The sequence below is a fragment of the Schistocerca nitens genome, chromosome 7, assembly GCF_023898315.1.
Source record: "Schistocerca nitens isolate TAMUIC-IGC-003100 chromosome 7, iqSchNite1.1, whole genome shotgun sequence".
Taxonomy (NCBI): Eukaryota; Metazoa; Arthropoda; class Insecta; order Orthoptera; family Acrididae; genus Schistocerca; species Schistocerca nitens.
Window position 1 is genome coordinate 444317950 of NC_064620.1, and position 22247 is coordinate 444340196.

Below are 22247 nucleotides of genomic sequence, written 5' to 3' on the forward strand. Positions count from 1 at the left end.
GGAAAACCTCGTCTTGCCCCTGACATGTAAACTGCCCTGCAATTTCATTGTGATTTGGCGGGCTGATACTGCTCCCACAGAACATACCTGTCAAGCAAGCCAGCCTATACTCCTGGGGCTGGAAAACACACGATTTTGCCGGTATCTCTACTTGTATTTGAGCTAAGAAACTATGAACCCAACAGTACTGATACTTGTGACGCTTATTGTTTCTGTGCCAAATTCGTTTGAATTCTGTCTAAGAGTTTGGACAGAAACACACAAACACACACACACACACACACACACACACACACACACACACTGCTTGATATCTATAACAGATAATGTCCTTACATAAATGATTAAGACATTGCTTTATTACAACGTAGAAGAATAATCATGTAAAATCGATGTGTGCATTCACAATTATCAGTATCTTAATGAAACCAAAGGCTGTGAACACATGTCTGTGAACTACGACTGTGCTAGCTTGTTAACGAGTGGAACGCTGTTTCTTTCAGTAGTCTTTACCTACAGGCAGTACACTCAATGCTTCGGTTACTTATTTTCCTGGAGTGGAGGGCCCTTTCCTTTCTGTTACGTCTTACTGCACGTCCTCTACTTTTCCAGTTACAGCTGGCGACACAAGAACCCTGTCTTACTTGTTGGTGACAGTAGGTATGGTATAATATTTCTGGCTTATTCAGCCATCATATTAGGCTCCAGAAAGCTATTCCCAGGGCAGTGTAGATGCAAGAAGCAAAGAGATGACGCAATGTGGGATGAGGTACCGGTGACAGGTGTTAGATTCGGTACCATTCCCGTGAGATAGACCGCCTGCATGATGCTGCTGCTATGTGATTGGCTGCTGTGTTCAGCGGTAGGGCGCCAAAACGTTACTTTAGTTGCTATTATTAATTAAACCTGTCATCCAAATTCCTTCATTTTTTAAATAAACATCTCTCAACAGCCAGCTATCAATTAGTCATTTCAAAATAATTAACATCAAAGTATTACTAAAACAAAAGACTGACGATATTACTGCCGATGCACTTCGGTGGCGTTCGGGCAGTCCAGCTCTCCAGTTCTGACCTTTCCAGTAGAGAGACATGTTGTCTGTTATAGAAGTATTTGTTTCATTAAATTTGATTTACTACAGTTCCGACCGTCGCTAGGTGCAGACATGTTGTCGGTAATAGTAGTATTTGATTCATGTACTTTTATTCTCCAGTTCTGACCGTTCCAGTAGACAGACATGTTGTTGTGGCAGGATGTATTTCATGTTATTTTATCCAGATATAACGACTGTGGAAAGATATGTTCAATACGTTGTGATCAAGAACAGTTTCTCGTGTCTCTATCAATAAAAACGCGAGTGGCATCCCAAATGAGTTATACACTCCTGGAAATGGAAAAAAGAACACATTGACACCGGTGTGTCAGACCCACCATACTTGCTCCGGACACTGCGAGAGGGCTGTACAAGCAATGATCACACGCACGGCACAGCGGACACATCAGGAACCGCGGTGTTGGCCGTCGAATGGCGCTAGCTGCGCAGCATTTGTGCACCGCCGCCGTCAGTGTCAGCCAGTTTGCCGTGGCATACGGAGCTCCATCGCAGTCTTTAACACTGGTAGCATGCCGCGACAACGTGGACGTGAACCGTATGTGCAGTTGACGGACTTTGAGCGAGGGCGTATAGTGGGCATGCGGGAGGCCGGGTGGACGTACCGCCGAATTGCTCAACACGTGGGGCGTGAGGTCTCCACAGTACATCGATGTTGTCGCCAGTGGTCGGCGGAAGGTGCACGTGCCCGTCGACCTGGGACCGGACCGCAGCGACGCACGGATGCACGCCAAGACCGTAGGATCCTACGCAGTGCCGTAGGGGACCGCACCGCCACTTCCCAGCAAATTAGGGACACTGTTGCTCCTGGGGTATCGGCGAGGACCATTCGCAACCGTCTCCATGAAGCTGGGCTACGGTCCCGCACACCGTTAGGCCGTCTTCCGCTCACGCCCCAACATCGTGCAGCCCGCCTCCAGTGGTGTCGCGACAGGCGTGAATGGAGGGACGAATGGAGACGTGTCGTCTTCAGCGATGAGAGTCGCTTCTGCCTTGGTGCCAATGATGGTCGTATGCGTGTTTGGCGCCGTGCAGGTGAGCGCCACAATCAGGACTGCATACGACCAAGGCACACAGGGCCAACACCCGGCATCATGGTGTGAGGAGCGATCTCCTACACTGGCCGTACACCACTGGTGATCGTCGAGGGGACACTGAATAGTGCACGGTACATCCAAACCGTCATCGAACCCATCGTTCTACCATTCCTAGACCGGCAAGGGAACGTGCTGTTCCAACAGGACAATGCACGTCCGCATGTATCCCGTGCCACCCAACGTGCTCTAGAAGGTGTAAGTCAACTACCCTGGCCAGCAAGATCTCCGGATCTGTCCCCCATTGAGCATGTTTGGGACTGGATGAAGCGTCGTCTCACGCGGTCTGCACGTCCAGCACGAACGCTGGTCCAACTGAGGCGCCAGGTGGAAATGGCATGGCAAGCCGTTCCACAGGACTACATCCAGCATCTCTACGATCGTCTCCATGGGAGAATAGCAGCCTGCATTGCTGCGAAAGGTGGATATACACTGTACTAGTGCCGACATTGTGCATGCTCTGTTGCCTGTGTCTATGTGCCTGTGGTTCTGTCAGTGTGATCATGTGATGTATCTGACCCCAGGAATGTGTCAATAAAGTTTCCCCTTCCTGGGACAATGAATTCACGGTGTTCTTATTTCAATTTCAAGGAGTGTATTTTATTCGTAGCAGCAGTTCCTTGCGAAGTTAATTTCAGCCTCAAGAAAAAGAATCCACGACCTGCGTGATGTTTTCTGCGCTGGGGACATGATCATCATGAAGACAGCAGGTTAGTGAAGTGTACAAGAACTTATGTATTCCGCACAGGGCGGTGGAAACAACTAGGCACCTCACGTGTACTGCATGCACATTGCAAATGTGCTCAGTGACACGTAATCTGCAGTAATGCAGAGGAGGTAAAGAAGGATAACAGTATTAACACTATGTCACTTTTATTCCTTTTTTCTTGCCGTAATGGTCAGCCTGTTAACATGCTCCTCTATCTGTCTGTATCTGTCAGATCACAGGCGTATGCATGTGGACTATCCATCAAGGTATTCTGCGTTAAACATAGGTTGTAATTTTCTAGAATTTCTGGCCGTTTTACATTGTTTCCATACCATTTATTTTCCAAAATTATCCAAGAAACTTAAAAACAGATTTATATGTCAATACAAAAGTTTTCAGTAAAATATTCATTGAGAAGTGGCAGAGGAGTCATGGTCCCCATGATCAAACCCTTCCTCTTGGAACCATGTCTGGCTCCAGTCGTGAACCGTCAAGCTCTCTGTGCCTCCTTTGATATCGGTTTTCATTACCCTATTAGAACTACGTATTGCCTTATTAATTCCTTCCCACCATCCTCTTCTCCATTTCTACACCTTCAGATATACTAAGCTGGTGGCAGGCCTCACAGTAATAATGCAACCATTTCACTCACCCAAAGTAGTTCTTTTCCTGGATTCTACTAATGCAGCCTCTCAACCCTATGTGTGACGACTCATTACATCCTATCTCAGCGAAATTTTAACAACATCCCCTCCTCCTCATATTTCCCATACCAAACGTGGACTAGGAGATGTACCAAAAATTATCACAGACCTCAAAATCCAATGGCTCTGAGCACTATGGGACTTTACTTCTAAGGTCATCAGTCCCCTAGAACTTAGAGCTACTTAAACCTAACTAACCTAAGGACATCACACACATCAATGCCCGAGTCAGGATTCGAACCTGCGACCGTAGCGGTCGCGCGGTTCCAGACTGTAGCGCCTCAAAATCCAGAATATGAGGAATGTGTCAGAGCTTCTCAAGCGGCCTTCTCTGGAAGTGTTATAAGAAAAATATGCTCCATCAGTCGTCTCCTTCACCTATATTTTACGACTTTCCCAAAGTTTACAATGAGGACATACTCCTGGGAAACCAGTTTGAGCGCCACTGTACCACCAACATACAGGCTAGAAAAACGTCTGGTCAGCCTTCTTATTCTCAACGTTAATCAATGTGTGCACCATATTTCAATGTAACCGATTTAATTAGCTGAATGAAATGCCTTGATCGTGGAGATATGATGGTCAGCCTTGATGTGGTCACGTTATACACGCACGCTGTCATCCGACACTCCCAATTATTTGACGACATTGTTATGGCCTTGTTTAATCACTTTCTGATATCACATTTGTTATCCAAATGGTCGCCATCATCATAGGAAGCCAGTTAGTTCTGGCAGTTAGTTCTGATTATAGGTAATCTGTTTCTGGAAAACTTTCAAATGGTTCAAATTTCTCTGAGCACTATGAGACTTTACATCTGAGGTCATCCGTCCCCTAGAACGTAGAACTATGTAAACCTAACTAACCTAAGGACATCACACACATCCATGCCCGAGGCAGGATTCGAACCTGCGACCATAGCAGTCGCGCTGTTCCGGACTGATGAGCCTAGAACCGCTCGGCCACCGCGGGCGGCCGAAATACTTTGAGAATATAGCCCCTGACATGGCTTCTTCTAACTGTAGTTACTTTTATCGTTACGTGAATGACTCATTCATTGTTTGGCTCAAGGATGTGAAAAGCAGGAAGGCTCCTCGGAACACGTCAAAAATTTCCATAACCGTATCAAATTCACGATGGCGGTAGATACTGTGACATTCCTGTCCACTGAAAAGCATGTGGGTGCCATAGCCACAGTTTTTTCTGAAAATTCACCCACATGGACCATTAGATGATCACTATCAGCTACCATGTCTTAGCATTGAGCCGTTATATTCTGAAGAGCTCAGAACACCGAGAGGAATTTCAAACGCGAAACCTGCCTGTATAACTGAGCGTCTTACGGAAACTTTCAAGGAAGACGGCTGAACTACCAACAAATTTCGCAAACAGTTTCACCAAAGGTTCATGAGGTGGATACTAAGTAGCTTGCAGTTTTGACGTTATTTGGCTCAGTAACAGGAAATATTAGCCGATAGATTCAGTCTTCAGACCTAAAGGAATAATTTCATACCTGAATACCTGCGAAGATATATTAAAGACGATGTAGCACCGTAACACTAGGTATATACAGAATACCGTCGGGGCGTTAACAGTTTCATGTTGGACTGAATGCGTGCACTATTGAACACGGCTGTATAGAACAAGGGACGTATTTTCGCCTACAGTACCCAAAGAAATCATTACCAGCAGAGCACGTTCTGGAAGACGCACACCGAAAGACGTTCGACGAAACGTATGCTGTTAATGGACAAATGGTTTCTACAATAGCGTCATAAAAGAAGCTATCGAGATCAAAATTCCTAAAAAAACCCTCATTAAAGAGGCCATATGCAGTTAAGATTTATTTGGCTCACACAATCGGAGCAATGAAGAGGGCGTGGCGATGTTTGACCAAAGCATTATCTTATTTGACACTAGAAGGTCCACCAGTGACAATGCAGGCGACAGCGCCGATATGTAAGGAGGGTAGCTGTGACCGCATGTCAGTGACCACTTGGAAGTGGACGAGGAGTTCTTAGTCAAAAACTCATCGATTTTAAGCCACTTGACTTGACTGGAATCTTATCCGGGAACATAGGCACGAAATCATACATTCATATACAGATGTATACCTATTACAATATTTATGTTACTATCGTAAGTTACAATCGTTGGAAGTACACTGAATAGGAAAGTGTTTTCTTTCAAACGTAACTGCATTATAGTTGTTTCCTATAATGCACAAACAAAATGAAATATTTTATTCTGCATGAAACAGTACATGTGCTTATGTGGTTACAACTTTCCTCCTGTTGACATTTTCTTTTGTATTATCGAAATGCACTGATACTTGTATGGTTTCAACGATTTTATGGATAGATTGGTTCCTGCTATTGTTTACCAAAATCTTAGAGCATTATGATTACCTGGACACATTGTTAGCAAGAAAATATCTACAGCAAAAATGTTTGGAATATCGAGATACTGCAGCATACAGACTTTGCGCAGTCTTATCAGCAAATAAGTCACTAGAGTTGTTCTGTACGTGTTGATGCTCACTCTAGAAGACAGAAGTGCATAATTGCGATACCTCAATGTTGTATCAAAATGGAGCAGTTCATTATTTTGATTAACTGTCGAAAATGTCGAATACATAGTTAAATATGTTTTTAGAAAGTAAATTCTTGGTATAATTGAAGTGTATAATGCATGTGTACTTGACAACACATGTTTTACGAGTCATTATGTACGGTTATCGTACGCACCTGATGTTCTGGGTGTTAAAAATGTATTGCATGTTCTGACGGGTGATAATACGTCTCGAAACAAGACAAAAATGCCTAGTATACATAGGTTCCAAAATGTTTATATAAAGAGCACATCTTCTCTATTACGAAAGACAACTCTCATGTGGCCGTGCGGTTCTAGGCGCTACAGTCTGGAACCGCGAGACCGCTACGGTGGCAGGTTCGAGTCCTGCCTCGGGCATGGATGTGTGTGATGTCCATAGGTTAGTTAGATTTAAGTAGTTCTAGGGGACTGATGACCTGAGAAGTTAAGTCCCATAGTGCTCAGAGCCACTTGAACCATTTGAACCAACTCTCGTGCTACAAGCTCTTTGCTATTACGAACAACCTATATAATGCAGGAAACAAATATGGACACATTCCTCTTTATTGCTCAGTATGCAGTGAACTTCCCTTTGCGTTATTATTATAAACCGTATTCATAGTTCTTGGTGAGTGCAGCGCTTACATTAATGTTATTGGTGCGAGGTCGTATTATAGCAGGTTTGTGAAACGCTTTTATATTGTAGATTTATCTTTGCTCTACGAGGATAAAGGAAGCCTATTAGACCACACTCGTACCTCAGACACAATCATTTTTCGCGGTCCGGCAATTGGAAATAACTTACATGCTTAAAAATATAAAGAGCACGCGACAGAGAGTCGGCCAAGGTTACCGCTAAAGACATGTCCGAACTACAGGCATTGAAGAGATGTTATTGAATCGCGTGGCCAACCACACAGCAATAAGTACCCTGTGCAACCCAGAATTACGCGTATACAGTGTGGAGAGTACAGATGTAACAGGTACTACGCTCCTATCATATGGAATGTATGCAAGCACTGCATCTGTTTGTCTACTGGCTTCTGTGAGCGGCTCGTAGTAGCAAAAAAGCTTGCAGTATATGTGTTTCACAGTGTCGCATATGAGCAAATGCTCACAGATCTTGAGATATGAATTTTAGAGACCATGTTCACTGAACTTTTTTTTCTTGTGTTGGTCGATACTGTCACCTCTCAAAATATGAAATCTTTTCTTTTATGGTGTCGTCCGAAGAACGGGGTTCCACGGGTAGATATGCATCTCGTGACGAAACCACAAGTCAGCAAAGTCGATGACAGACGCAACGACGTATGAGAGACGTTGGCGTAGACAAACGCCTTAGAGCTCCGTACGTCACGGCATCAGCTCGCTTAGGTCTGAACAGAGTGCCTCTCAGCACAGTCCGCAATAATCGCCCAGCACGACAGCACCGCGTCGCTAGAGATCCAGCAGCGTGAGAGACGCGGAACTAAGTAGCAAACTTCATAGCCAACTGTGCACTTGTATCAAACGATAAGCCAGTGTTCGGTGACAGTAACAAACATAAGTGACAGTCCTGTAGACATATATTGTTTCAGAGTTAAGTGTCTCAACTTGTTCAAATTATAATAAAGAGATCTAATATTTTGTGTGTGTTGGTCTTCTCCAGGAGTAAATCTAACAAGGGAACCTCCCCATCGCAACCCCCTCAGATTTAGTTATAAGTTGGCACAGTGGATAGGCCTTGAAAAACTGAACAAGATCAATCGAGAAAGCGGGAAGAAGTTGTGTGGAACTATGAAAAAAATAGGCAAAATATACACTCAGTAGTCCATGGATAAGTTAGGCAACATCAAGGAGAGTGTGAGCTCAGGAGCGCCGTGGTCCCGTGGTTAGCGTGAGTGGTTGCGGAATGAGAGGTCCTTGGTTCAAGTCTTCCCTGGAGTGAAAAGTTCAAATTTTTATTTTCGCCAAGTTATGATCTGTCCGTTCGTTCATTGACGTCTCTGTTCACTGTAATAAGTTTAGTGTCTGTGTTTTGCGACCGCACCGCAAAACCGTGCGATTAGTAGACGCAAGGACGTGCCTCTCCAATGGGAACCGAAAACATTTGATCGCAAGGTCATAGGTCAACCGATTCCTCCACAGGAATAGACCTCTGATATATTCTATACGACATTAGTGACGGCATGTGCGTCACATGACAGGAATATGTTGTCGACCCACCTAACTTGTACACTTGGCGAATGGGTAAAAAGATTCTTCTACCTTGCACGATTTAGGTTGTCTTGTGGATGTGATAATCACTCCCAAAAACTGCCAGCCAGGGATCCTCGTTAGCAGTAATACTCTCTCTTCTCTATATCGACTGACGTGTGTTTCGATGTTTGTTTAGGTGTAGCGTCCCCATACTACGGCGCAGTTACCTCGCAGCGGACGGACGGACAGACAGATAGTAATTGTCTGAAAATAAAAATTAAACATTTCACTCGATGGAAGGCTTGAACCAAGGATCTCTCTCTCCGCAGCCGCTCACGCTAGCCACGGGACCACGGCGCCCCTGAATTTACACTACCCTCGATGTTGCCTGTCTTCCGCATGGACTACTCAGTTTGTATATTTTGCGCCGGCCGCGGTGGTCTCGCGGTTCTAGGCGCTCAGTCCGGAACCGCGCGACTGCTACGGTCGCAGGTTCGAATCCTGCCTCGGGCATGGATGTGTGTGATGTCCTTAGGTTAGTTAGGTTTAAGTAGTTCTAAGTTCTAGGGGACTGATGACCTAAGATGTTAAGTCCCATAGTGCTCAGAGCCATTTTTTTTGTATATTTTGCTTATTTTTTTCATAGTTCCACACAATTTCTTCCTATTTTCTCTGAGGGGGTGCGATGGGGAGGTTCCCTTGTAAGAACCCGCACAATGCCGAAGAGTGTGTTTTCATCCTGCACAATATATTTTGAACACCCTGTTTACCTGGTCTCCAGTAACACAGATGACCGGAATATGGTCAAAGAATGACGAAACGGCTGTCAAAATAAAAGGTGGTTCAACTCTGTATGTCCACCTCTGTAACTAAGTGGTCAGCTCGACAGATCCTCATACGGGTGACTTGTGTTTGATTCCCGGTACTACGAGAAATTTTTCGTTGTTTGAGGATTGGGCCGTGGTGCACTCAGCCTTGTGATGAGTTGAGGAGCTACCTTACAGAGAGATAGCGGCTCCAAAGTCTAGTGTCGACAACAGCCGAGAGTTCTTTATGCTAACCCCATACTCCTTCATCCAGCATCCGATGATGAACTGCTACGGTTGACAAAGGCTTGATCGCGAGGGTTACTACTTTTTTTCCATTTCCTGATTACTGCATGGTGCACTTCTTAATCATTTCTATCTATTTATGCGAGTGTATATGTATGGTGTCTGTTCTTTCAGACACGTCCAAAAGAACAGACACCATTCATGACTCTAAAGCCCTACATAACAAAAGACAAATTACATCACTGCAGTCGAGCATTGAAGTGAATCAAATGGCGACAAGTGTATATTTGTGGCAGACCTGGACTCATATCTGGAGTTCCCGCTTATCGCAAGCGGTAAACATTACCACTTCGGCTATCCGAGCTACCCTTTGAATCCAAATTCCCATATGTCGCACATAACATACGTAGCGTCACCTGTCCTCTATCGTCACTGCCCGCAGCCTCATGTGATTCTTGTAACATGTTGAATGAAGAGTGCACTGCAGTGGAGGTATCATTATTTTGCTGCCAAGGCGGTTAGCGTATATATATAAAATTTAGGTTGGACAGGAAGCGTGCTTGGATAGTCAAAGTGCGAAGTGGGAAATATAGATTCTAGTCCTGGTGCAACACAAATTTTCACTTGTCGCCTTTGAAATTATGCATCTGACATCGCAATTTCTCTTTCGTCTTTCCTATTTAGAGTTCTTCACATTTTCTATTTCGTTTTAGCAAGCCTATACTTACAAATAATTTCTTAGCAATGTGACTCATATTGCTTCATCAGTGTCTTTTCTCGTATATGGTTGTACTTTATTCGTTCGTCGATAAATTCCATTGTTTTTCTTTTGCTATGGATTTCGATGTTACTTCGAAGTACCTAAGTTAATCTCTCCCATTTCAGTGATTGTCCCTTTTAGAGATTTACCCTTAAACTGAAGACTCGACTGGATGAATTGAGACAGAGGAACAAGACGGGTAGGCAGTGAGCCTGTCCGCCTTCCACAGACGGGGGGGCACTGCGGGAAGACGTCTCGACGCTATTTAATTAGCGGTGCGGCGGTCGTAAACAGCGGCCGGGTGTCAGGGGGCGCGGATAAATCCGGGCGGTGGTGCCGTGACCGGCGCTGCTAGCTCAGCAGGCCCTCGGCCCCGCCCACTCCGCTGCTGATGCTACATTACGGCGCCAGCCAAGCTCCGGCGGCCACTGCCTTACGGGCACCGCGCACGGAACCAGCCGTCTACTGCCTACTGCCGTATTCACGATCGCCCACACACTGGCTGAGTCCGTGTTCTTATTTACAGGGTGTCTCAAATCTTTTGGATCAAATTGAAATAGGTGGTAGTGAGCCTGCAACCGATTATATTGAGATAGGGAACCAATGAACCAATGGTCGGAATGTACAGTGTGGCCGGCCGGAGTGGCCGAGGGGTTCTAGGCGCTACAGTCTGGAACCGCGCAACCGCTACGGTCGCAGGTTCGACTCCTACCTCCGGCATGGATGTGTGTGATGTCCGTAAGTTAGTTAGGTTTAAATAGTTCTAAGTTCTAGGGGACTGATGGCCTCAGAAGTTAAGTCCCATAGTGCTCAGAGCCATTTTTTTGTACAGTGTGCAACACATAACAAAAAACGTAAGTCATAATAATTATTCAAAGTGACGAACGCCAGTCTCAATGCATACATGGCAACGACGTATGAAGATCTGCCGCACTCTCTCAAAGATCACTGGTGTCTTTTGTACCAGGAGACAGGCAGCTTCGACCCTAGCAAACAGGTATTCCTCCGTTTCCAAGAGTGTTTGATGTATCACCGTCTTCATGTAACCCGCAAGAAAAAAGTCCAGATGAGTGAGACCCAGAAAAAGCCATGACCTTGGGACGGGACCTCTCCTTCCAATTCCAGGATAAGGATAAGTGTGGTTCAAATATTCGCGGACATTAACATCGAAGCAGGCTGGTGCACCGTCGTGTGAAACCTCAGCTTATCACTCGCGTCAGGGGATACATCCTCCAAGAACGTGGCAGCACATTTCTCAGCAACACTAGCTAAAGTGGACTAGACAAATGGTAAACTGCTAATAAGGTGCGATTAGGGGACCGTGGACAATGCTCGCTCACTCGTTGGCTGACAATCGTTGCTGGTGGCCACCGATGTGGGTGGCGTCGGGATTTACGTCACTCCAGACACGTCTGTTGCGGCTGTTGAAAATACCACCGTGGGTGAATTGATCAACAATACAAACCTTACGATGCTCGGTACTACAACAGTGTGATGAGTGATCCATTGACAAAAGTGAACGTGGGGCTGTAAATACGTTTATTCCAGCGCTTGCACAAGTTCTTTATGATAGGGCTGTAATAACTGTTCCACCAGTACTCTCCACAATGAATTCTTCGAAATGTGTGTTCCCCGGCCAAACTAGCGGGTGTTTACAGCTGCGTGGTTGGCCAGGCGATCCAACATCGTCCCCTCAGAGTCTGGTATTCTGACGTCTTTGGCGGTAACCTTTGCCGGCTCTCTGTGGCGTTAACGACCCCTTGGCTCGTAAGTTGGTAACTGCGGAGATAAACTTATTCCATCTACCATGACGCCTGTTGGGAAACCGTTTCATGTACATCGTGCTGCTTTAAGGGCACTACATCCTGCAGCATTGTACTTTAAATGCGTGTATGCCAACTCTAGGGACGAGTAACGTTCCATCTTTGACTACGTGTCGTGCACTGCACACAGTAACACACCTCGCAATGGAAGGATCGCAAGCTCTCTGAAGCAATGGTCAACTGACATCGAGGATAACACAGCACGTGCGGTTCAGTTTAATGCGCCGATGTGATGCGTGTTACATGACTCACATACTGGGAGCTAAGTTGTGTACAGTATGACTGTTTCGTGGTCAGGGGTGCACGCTGTTTGTCAAATGGTTCAAATGGGTCTGAGCACTATGGGACTTAACTCCTTTAGTCATCAGTCCCCTAGAACTAAGAACTACTTAAACGTAACTAACCTAAGGATATCACACACACCCATGCCCGAGGCAGGATTCGAACCTGCGACCTTAACGGTCGCGCGGTTCCGGACTGTAGCTCGTAGAACCGCTCGGCCACCTCGGTCGGCCGCTGTTTATCATTCGCTGCCTGTTACAGTGTACGAAAGACACGCGGGATCTTCGCGAGAGTGCGGCAGGACTGCATGCACTTCTGCAAAACATGCACTGACACTGGCCGCCGTGGCTTTGAACAATTAATTTGAGCTCTGATGTTGTTATGGGGTGTACATTGTCTATGTTCATAATACAATTAATACATATCGTCTGTAGACTCACTACCACTGTTTCAGTTTGATCCGGGGCATCTTAGTACCTAAATCTGTAGCTTCGTCGTCGGTGAAAGTAATAAGTAATGTAGTCATAGACCCCTTATTCATTATGAGAATGATCTTCTTTGCTCGACATTAAAACTGCATAATTAGGATGGACGGTAATAATGGTCTACACTTGGAACACAGTTCGGCAGAAATTCTGCATGCCATCGATTCGACAAGTCCTTTGCAGTTTGCCGGAAGTCTGTGACAGTAGATTTCTATGCCCAGTTCCCGTAAATTAAGGGGCCAGATGTTAATGGGCGCAAATGTGGTGCCCAACAACTACCCAGATCCATTAAGTTCAGATTAGGCGAGTTTGGTGGCCAATACACACACGTGAATTTACGATGTTTCCTCAAAGCACTGTAGCACAGTTCTGGCCCTGTGACATGGACAGTTATCCTGCTGGAAGATACCTTCGTCGTCGGGAAAGTCATCAAGCATTAACGAATGAAAGGCTCCCACGTCAAATTTATTTACTAGTCCAGTCTCTAGTAAAACAAAAAATGTATTATTTTTCACTACACGAACCGAGCCGCCGATTCCAAGACGGACATGTATAACAAATAGCTGCATTTTTGCAACACATTTCTAAGATAAGATCTAAAGGTAATATCTTTATCCATGTTCGAGATATAGAGTTTCGGAATTACCCTTTTTGTACACGTAAAATATGCACGAAACACCCGGCGTGAGACGAAAATATACTTAAAAAGGGACGTTACATGGAGAAATATGATTTAAAGTGTCTTCGTCATCATCAGAACGGATGTGGGAACCGCATGTTGTAAAACTGAAGCACATGCAAAGTTTCTGCGCTCATAAAGTTCTGTCTGAGGTATAAAATTAGTTCTATGTCATTTCAATTTCACATAAGTAAACTACCTAAATTTTAGTGACCCATCATTTTCTTCTCATATGAGTGACATGCTCAGCTGTAGCAGGGGAAAGAAGAAGAATAACCGAAAAATGCTTCAATAAGCGCACAAAAAAGGCGAATCCTTTAAAAAAATTTCCAAAAATTTGACATGTGATATATTTGCCCTCTTTTATGTCGAGAAAGAGTCGGTAAAGTAATAAATACTGGAAGGGAGTAGACAGTGTTTGTGCTGTAGAAAATGGTAGTGTGAGAGAAAGAGACGAACACAGTAACAATGCAATCTTGTTTACATGGACAGAACACTGCTAGGAAAAGAGAGAAGGGGACAGTCCTAGTGAGAGAGAAATAATTAGAAGGGGAAACTGGAAGTGGGTGAGACAGCGATAATGGGAAGAAAACTGTGACTACCTGAAAGATAGTAAAAGAGGCAGCAGCGGTGAGAAGAAATCAATGAGATGATATCAGTAAGATTAGAGGAAGATGGTAATAGTGTGAGAAGGCAATAGTAGTAGGACTGAATGAAGGAGACTGTGATTGTGAAAGAGGAGACAGTGACAGCTAGAGAGACTCAAAGAGATAATGACATCGAGTTGGGCTGCATGAGTGAGTGACAAAGGGCAAATGAGTTTAGATGGGTGTTACCGACTCACGACAGGCTTGTGGAAGTGACCGAGTTACATTTATGGAGCTCGTGGAAGGTGAGTTACGAATATGTTCACATGACAAAATTTTTGGGATAATTTTTCAGGTGTTGAGGAAGATAGAATGAGGTAGCAAGTAACCCAATTTCTTCCCCTTGTTTCAGAACTACTATTACGTTTTCCTCATGTGATCTACTACGCCGAACATCTGTTGAAAGGGATTGAGGAGTTTCCACCTCGGCTGTTCCTTATGCGTTACATTAAAACTCCCGCAACTGGCCGATTTCGGCCTGTAACGCTTTTTTCAAGTGCCGTAGGTGCCAAGATTTTCTAATATTATCCGATTATTAAACAGCGGAGATTGAGAGCGAGCTAGTGAAGCGCAAGCGACAAAATTAAAACGGAATATTTCCTGAGTGTTGCAATAATCATCCTCGAAACTAATGCCAAGGTGTAAGTTACTGTATGTCATTGCTTTCGTTGTTAAGCACCACCTGCCACTTCTGCCTGTGCGTACACATTATGCTTTTACTTTGGACGCTTGCACATTGTGTACTCGATCTTGGAACTGTTAAGCCCGCTACATCCAAAATGTTGGCATCTCCTGCAACTTCACAAAGCCTTCAGTTACTACTGTAGGTCCTATGGAGACTCAAGTGTGTGTTTTTCATATACACTATACTCACCAGGATGTGCCCATGGCTCGACGCGTATTTCCATAAGCCATAGACTTTGATGACAGCATTTATGGATATGACTATCAGCCATTTAACGTGATTCTCCTATCAGGGGAATTCGTTGCACCGACTCATGCCTAAACCCGACCACGCTCCGCCCACCGTAATTGTAATCCACAGTGTCGTTGGCTGGAAATCTCCAAATGTTGGGATCATCTTCTGTGACTACCCGTTTTCAACAAGATGCGCTGAAAGGTATATTCCCAAACACTTGTGCCGGCAACAACACTATACTTTGTCATCAGATGTGCCAAATATCTCCGCTTGTCCTGATTTACAGAACGAGCGAGCCTCGGGAATTCTGCGTCTTGTGACGAGGCTTGAATTTGCAACATCTTTTTGTCTATTGGTGGTGTCACGGTCGGTGAACCATTTTTCATAAATGCCCACAATAATAGCATGCGAACAGCCGAACAGTTGCGTTGTTTCCCATATGCTCGTTTCCATTCGCAGGGCCGTAATAATTCACTCTTCGTGCTAGTGCATTTTTTTTTTTTTTTGGTCATCAGTCTACTGACTGTTTTGATGCGGCCCGCCACGAATTCCTTTCCTGTGCTAACGTCTTCATCTCAGAGTAGCACTTGCAAACTACGTCCCCAATTATTCCAATCTCTGTCTTCCTCTACAGTTTTTGCCCTCTACAGCTCCCTCTAGTACCATGGAAGTCATTCCCTCATGTCTTAGTAGATGTCCTATCATCCTGTCCCTTCTCCTTATCAGTGTTTTCCACATATTCCTTTCCTCTCCGATTCTGCGTAGAACCTCCTCATTCCTTACCTTATCAGTCCACCTAATTTTCAACATTCGTCTATAGCACCACATCTCAAATGCTTCGATGTTCTTCTGTTCCGGTTTTCCCACAGTCCATGTTTCACTACCATACAATGCAGTACTCCAGACGTACATCCTCAGAAACGTCTTCCTCAAATTAAGGCCGGTATTTGATATTAGTAGACTTCTCTTGGCCAGAAATGCCTTTTTTGCCATAGCGAGTCTGCTTTTGATGTCCTCCTTGTTCCGTCCGTCATTGGTTATTTTACTGCCTAGGTAGCAGAATTCCTTAACTTCATTGACTTCGTGACCATCAACCCTGATGTTAAGTTTCTCGCTGTTCTCATTTCTACTACTTCTCATTACCTTCGTCTTTCTCCGATTTACTCTCAAACCATACTGTGTACTCAATAGACTGTTGATTCCGTTCAGCAGATCATTTAATTCTTCTTCGCTTTCACTCAGGATAGCAATGTCATCAGCGATTCGTATCATTGATATCCTTTCACCTTGTATTTTAATTCCACTCCTGAACCTTTCTTTTATTTCCATCATTGCTTCCTCGATGTACAGATTGAAGAGTAGGGCTGAAAGGCTACAGCCTTGTCTTACACCCTTCTTAATACGAGCACTTCGTTCTTGATCGTCCACTCTTATTATTGCCTGTTGGTTGTTGTACATATTGTATATGACCCGTCTCTCCCTATAGCTTACTCCTACTTTTTTCAGAATCTCTAATAGCTTGCACCATTTTATATTGTCGAACGCTTTTTCCAGGTCGATAAATCCTATGAAAGTGTCTTGATTTTTCTTTAGCCTTGCTTCCATTATTAGCCGTAACGTCAGAATTTCCTCTCTCGTCCCTTTACTTTTCCTAAAGCCAAACTGATCGTCACCTAGCGCATTCTCAATTTTCTTTTCCATTCTTCTGTATATTATTCTTGTAAGCAGCTTCGATGCATGAGCTGTTAAGCTGATTGTGTGATAATTCTCGCACTTGTCAGCTCTTGCCGTCTTCGGAATTGTGTGGATGATGCTTTTCCGAAAGTCAGATGGTATATCGCCAAACTCATATATTCTACACACCAACGTGAATAGTCGTTTTGTTGCCACTTCCCCCAATGATTTTAGAAATTCTGATGGAGTATTATCTATCCCTTCTTTCTTATTTGACCGTAAGTCCTCCAAAGCTCTTTTAAATTCCGATTCTAGTACTGGATCCCCTATCTCTTCTAAATCGACTCCTGTTTCTTCTTCTATCACATCAGACAAATCTACACTCTCGTAGAGGCTTTCAAAGTATTCTTTCCACCTATCTGCTCTCTCCTCTGCATTTATCAGTGGAATTTCCGTTGCACTCTTAATGTTACCACCGTTGCTTTTAATGTCACCAAAGGTTTTCCTGTATGCTGAGTCTGTCCTACCGACAATCATATCTTTTTCGATGTCTTCACATTTTTCCCGCAGCCATTTCGTCTTAGCTTCCCTGCACTTCCTATTTATTTCATTCCTCAGCGACTTGTATTTCTGTATTCCTGATTTTCCCGGAACATGTTTGTACTTCCTCCTTTCATCAATCAACTGAAGTATTTCTTCTGTTACCCATGGTTTCTTCGCAGCTACCTTCTTTGTACCTATGTTTTCCTTCCCAACTTCTGTGATGGCCCTTTTTTTGAAATGTCCATTCCTCTTCAACTATACTTGAACTTCTTGAACTTCAGCCTACTCTTCATCACTACTAGATTGTGATCTGCGTCTATATCTGCTCCTGGGTACGCCTTACAATCCTGTATCTGATTTCCGAATCTCTGTCTGACCATGATGTAATCTAATTGAAATCTTCCCGTATCTCCCGGCCTTTTCCAAGTATACCTCCTCCTCTTGTGATTCTTGAACAGGGTATTCGCTATTACTAGCTGAAACTTGTTACAGAACTCCATTAGTCTTTCTCCTCTTTCATTCCTTGTCCCAAGCCCATATTCTCCTGTAACCTTTTCTTCTACTCCTTCCCCTACAACTGCATTCCAGTCACCCATGACTATTAGATTTTCATCCCCCTTTGCATGATGCATTACCCTTTCAATATCCTCATACACCTTCTCTATCTGTTCATCTTCAGCTTGCGACGTCGGCATGTATACCTGAACTATCGTTGAGGGTGTTGGTCTGCTGTCGATTCTGATTAGAACAACCCGGTCACTGGCCGGCCGGAGTGGCCGAGCGGTTCTGGGCGCTACAGTCTGGAACCGCGCGACCGCTACGGTCGCAGGTTCGGATCCTGCCTCGGGCATGGATGTGTGTGATGTCTTTAGGTTAGTTAGGTTTAAGTAGTCCTAAGTTCTAGGGGACTTATGACCACAGCAGTTGAGTCCCATAGTGCTCAGAGCCATTTGAACCATTTGAACCAACCCGGTCACTGAACTGTTCACAGTAACACACCCTCTTCCCTACCTTCCTATTGATAACGAATCCTACACCTGTTATACCATTTTCTGCTGCTGTTGATATAACCCGATACTCATCTGACCAGAAATCATTGTCTTCCTTCCACTTCACTTCACTGACCCCTACTATATCTAGTTTGAGCCTTTGCATTTCCCTTTTCAGATTTTCTAGTTTCCCTACCACGTTCAAGCTTCTGACATTCCACGCCCCAACTCACAGAACGTTATCCGTTCGTTGATTATTCAATCTTTTTCTCATGGTAACCTCTCCTTTGGCAGTCCCCTCCCGGAGATCCGAATGGGGGACTATTCCGGAATCTTTTGCCAATGGAGAGATCATCATGACACTTCTTCAATTACAGGCCACATGTCCTGTGGATACACGTTACGTGTCTTTAATGCAGTGGTTTCCATTGCCTTCTGCATCCTCATGTCGTTGATCATTGCTGATTTTCCGCCTTTAGGGGCAATTTCCCACCCCTAGGACAAGAGAGTTCCCTGAACCTCTATCCGCTCCTCCGCCCTCTTTGACAAGGCCGTTGGCAGAATAAGGCTGACTTCTTATGCCGGAAGTCTTCGGCTGCCAATGCTGATTATTTATCAAAATTTAGGCACTGGCGGTGATCGAACCCGGGACCGAAGACGTTTTGATTATGAATCAAAGACGCTACCCCTAGATCACGGGTTGTGTACAACCCACTTCCAGCGATGTGGAAGGCGTAGTATACCGTTAGCAGAGACTGTTCTGTTGATGGTGCGAATGGAGCGGTCTAAAGTTATGGTGATGCTCGTGTACGATTGTGGTGGTGTTATCCCAAAGCACTACCTTCCTCTACGGCAGACCGTCAGTGCACAGTATTACTTTTCTGTTTGGAGCATCACGTGCGAGCAGCTTTGTGAAAGAAACGACGACGCTTCCTGCGCAACCCACCCATCATTTTGCACGACAATGTGCGGGCGCATACAGCGCAAGCTGTGGCTGCTCTGTTCGTTCGATTGGACTGGGAAGAACTGTACCATCCACCATACTTCCCGGACTTATCTCCTTGTCACTTTGATTTGATTCTGAAGATGAAGGAACCACTTCCTGGCGTTTTCTTCAGAACTGTTCCAGAGATTCGACAGGCAGCAGACCACTCCGTTTGCACCATCAACAGAACAGGTTCTGCTAACAGTATAATACGCTTTCCACATCGCTGGCTACGGGTTATAAACAACGCTGGTGACTACGTTGAAATACAGTAACAGGTGCAAACATGTAAATCTTTTGTATCGCTAGTGCATTATGTCAGTATATGTCCCGATTCGCGGTCTTTGTCGCATGATTCCCTATTCCCCTCTGTAGTACGCTGCCCACTCATTCATCATAGGGTGCTTACGAAGCTGTTTACTCGGATTCCCAGACAACAATTCAAGCAAATCATAATAATGGAGTTTATTACAGTAAGTTCAGTTGACAATACTTTGCATATTCACAAAGGGGTGTTGTAAGCAAATGGTGACATGCAAATAATCAGTGTCCTTTGGTATATACAATTTCAATGCAAGCAAAACAACACAGTTCATAAGTCACTGCTGTAGCGTTTGTATGATGGCTCTTCTTCCAATCCGGCCGCGGCTATGCGGCGCGGCGCTTATATTCTCTTCGTGTACATGCCGTTCCTGTCGCCGTGTCGTCCTAGCCAGCGTACTATTGGCTGACGTCGTCTCACAGCCCTCTCTGCTCTTCTGTTCTTCATCATCGTGCCAGCGTTTGTCGTTACATTGGAACATTCCTTCCACCCAAAGCGACGGACCGTCGTCATGTAGGGACCGCGACAACGGCGGGGCAGGCAGAAGTGTGGGCGCTTCGCTGGATCGGAAGCTGTGGCTGCAGAGGACGTCAAACTTCCCGTCGTAACCCGCCATCCGGCCTTCGCTCTGGCGGAAACGTCTCCCGGAAAACGACCAGATGGGCACGCGTCCACCTGAGGAGGCCAGTAACCAGACTTAGAAGGCGTAGGCTGCTGCGGGTTCAGATTCATCGGTACGACGAGAGGAGGCGGAGGAGCCGAAGGCTCCGTCTCCATGGGGTCGTCCCGCGGTGTCGTGATGACACCCTCTGGCGGCTGCTGTGGCTGCGATGTCCTCCGTATCCGTGAATCTGGGGGAAGAGATACAGAACGATCACCGTGCTCTTGACAGTGGCGAAGTTGATTGTGATGTCGGCGCTGCAGTCCGTCCCACCCTGAAATGACACATGCAAGCGCCAAGTCGACTGGCGATCTCGCCTGGCGCCCACCGTTTGTTGCCGCTCAAAACCCTGAAAAATACAATATCATGCGGCGCGAAGCAGTACTTCCGGCCTTCCTTCAGCGCCGGGTCTAAGGAGGATGGAGCAGGTGGAGCAGTGTCGGATGGCAACGGACGTGAAGCACTTCCGCTGGTGATAGTCCATCTCGTGTGTGCGAAACATAGGAGGCGATAAACAGTGGAGATGCCATCTACTGCCTGAGCGTTCTGACGAAACGTTCCGCTTGTCGTTTGGCTGTGGATGGAACGGTGCACTAGTTAGATGCTGTATGCCATTGCGTTCACAGAATGTTTCATATTCATTTGACACGAACTGGGGGCCATAGTCTGATACTATAACATCAGCTAAACCTTCGAGACAGAAAATCGATTACAACTCCTGAATTGTGCTATGTGACGATGTCGAGTTCATTGGCACAGTAAAAGGAATTTTGCCATAACAGGGAACCACAATGAACCAACGAATGATCCAAAGAGGTCCTGCGAAGTCTATGGGCACACGTTGCCAAGGTGACTGCGACTTGGCGCCGCCACTACGGTATCAAGTTCGAATCCTGCCTCGGCCATGGATGTGTGTGACGTATTTAGGCTCGTTAGGTTTAAGTAGTTCTAAGTTCCAGGGGACTGATGACCTCCGATGTTAAGCCCCATAGTGCTCAGAGCCGTTTTAACCATGACTTAGGCCAAACAGAGAATTTTTGTGGCGAAGTGGACCGATTTTCCGCCCATGCATGACACTGTAACGTCATCTGTTCTATTTTGGGTGTCCAGACCCTGTCAAATACAGTGTCTACGAGCTAACTGTTTCGTACGAAACATTCCTCAGTGTCCTTCGTGAAGTAACTCTTTGAAAAGCTTTAGGCATCAATACACATGATTCTCCACTGTCGTTTTGAACAAGAATGAAACTTTCTTGTACAGCGACGCTATTCCGACGTGCAAAGTATCAGTGCACTACATAGTACTTCAGCAAAATGTTCAAATCTGATTCATCTTCCGTGGAATGTGCAATTTTCCTAAGATTGAAGCAGTTCAGAATCACGTGCATTGATGTGATAACAAGATGCAGCAGAAGCGTCAAAGTCTGTATGAGGGCCAATCGGAAGACGTGAAAGCGCGTCCGAACTACCATGTTAAGCTGTCGGACGATACACTATCCCGTACTGGTACAGAGATAACAAAAAAGCCCCTCTTTGTAATTTTCGGGCAGTCCGTACAGGAACCGGTTTCGTCGGATGAAACAAAGACTGAAAAGGTTTGTGATTCATTTCTGCCTTACAAATAGTGGTTGAATTTGGAGACACCATACACAATAGCCAAAGCCTCATTCCCAATTTGTGAACAGTTAGACTGAACTTTCGACAACACTTTTGATGCGAAAGCAATAGGCCAGTTTTTATCACCAATTCTGTGCTAAAGCACTGCATCGATTCGGTAAGAGGAAGCATCAACTTGCAATACAACTGGTTTGTCAGGACCAAAGTGAACTAAGCATGGATCACTTAGGAATGCATCTTTAAATTTTTGGAAAGCTACTTGGCACTCAACTGTCCAAACAAAAGGGACATTCTTGCGACGCAAGCGATGGAATGGAGCCGCGATTTGTGCAGCATTCGGTATGAAGCGGATATAATAGTTCATTTTCCCGAAGACTGACTGCAGCTCTGTGACGTTGTGGGGAATTGGCATATCTCGTATG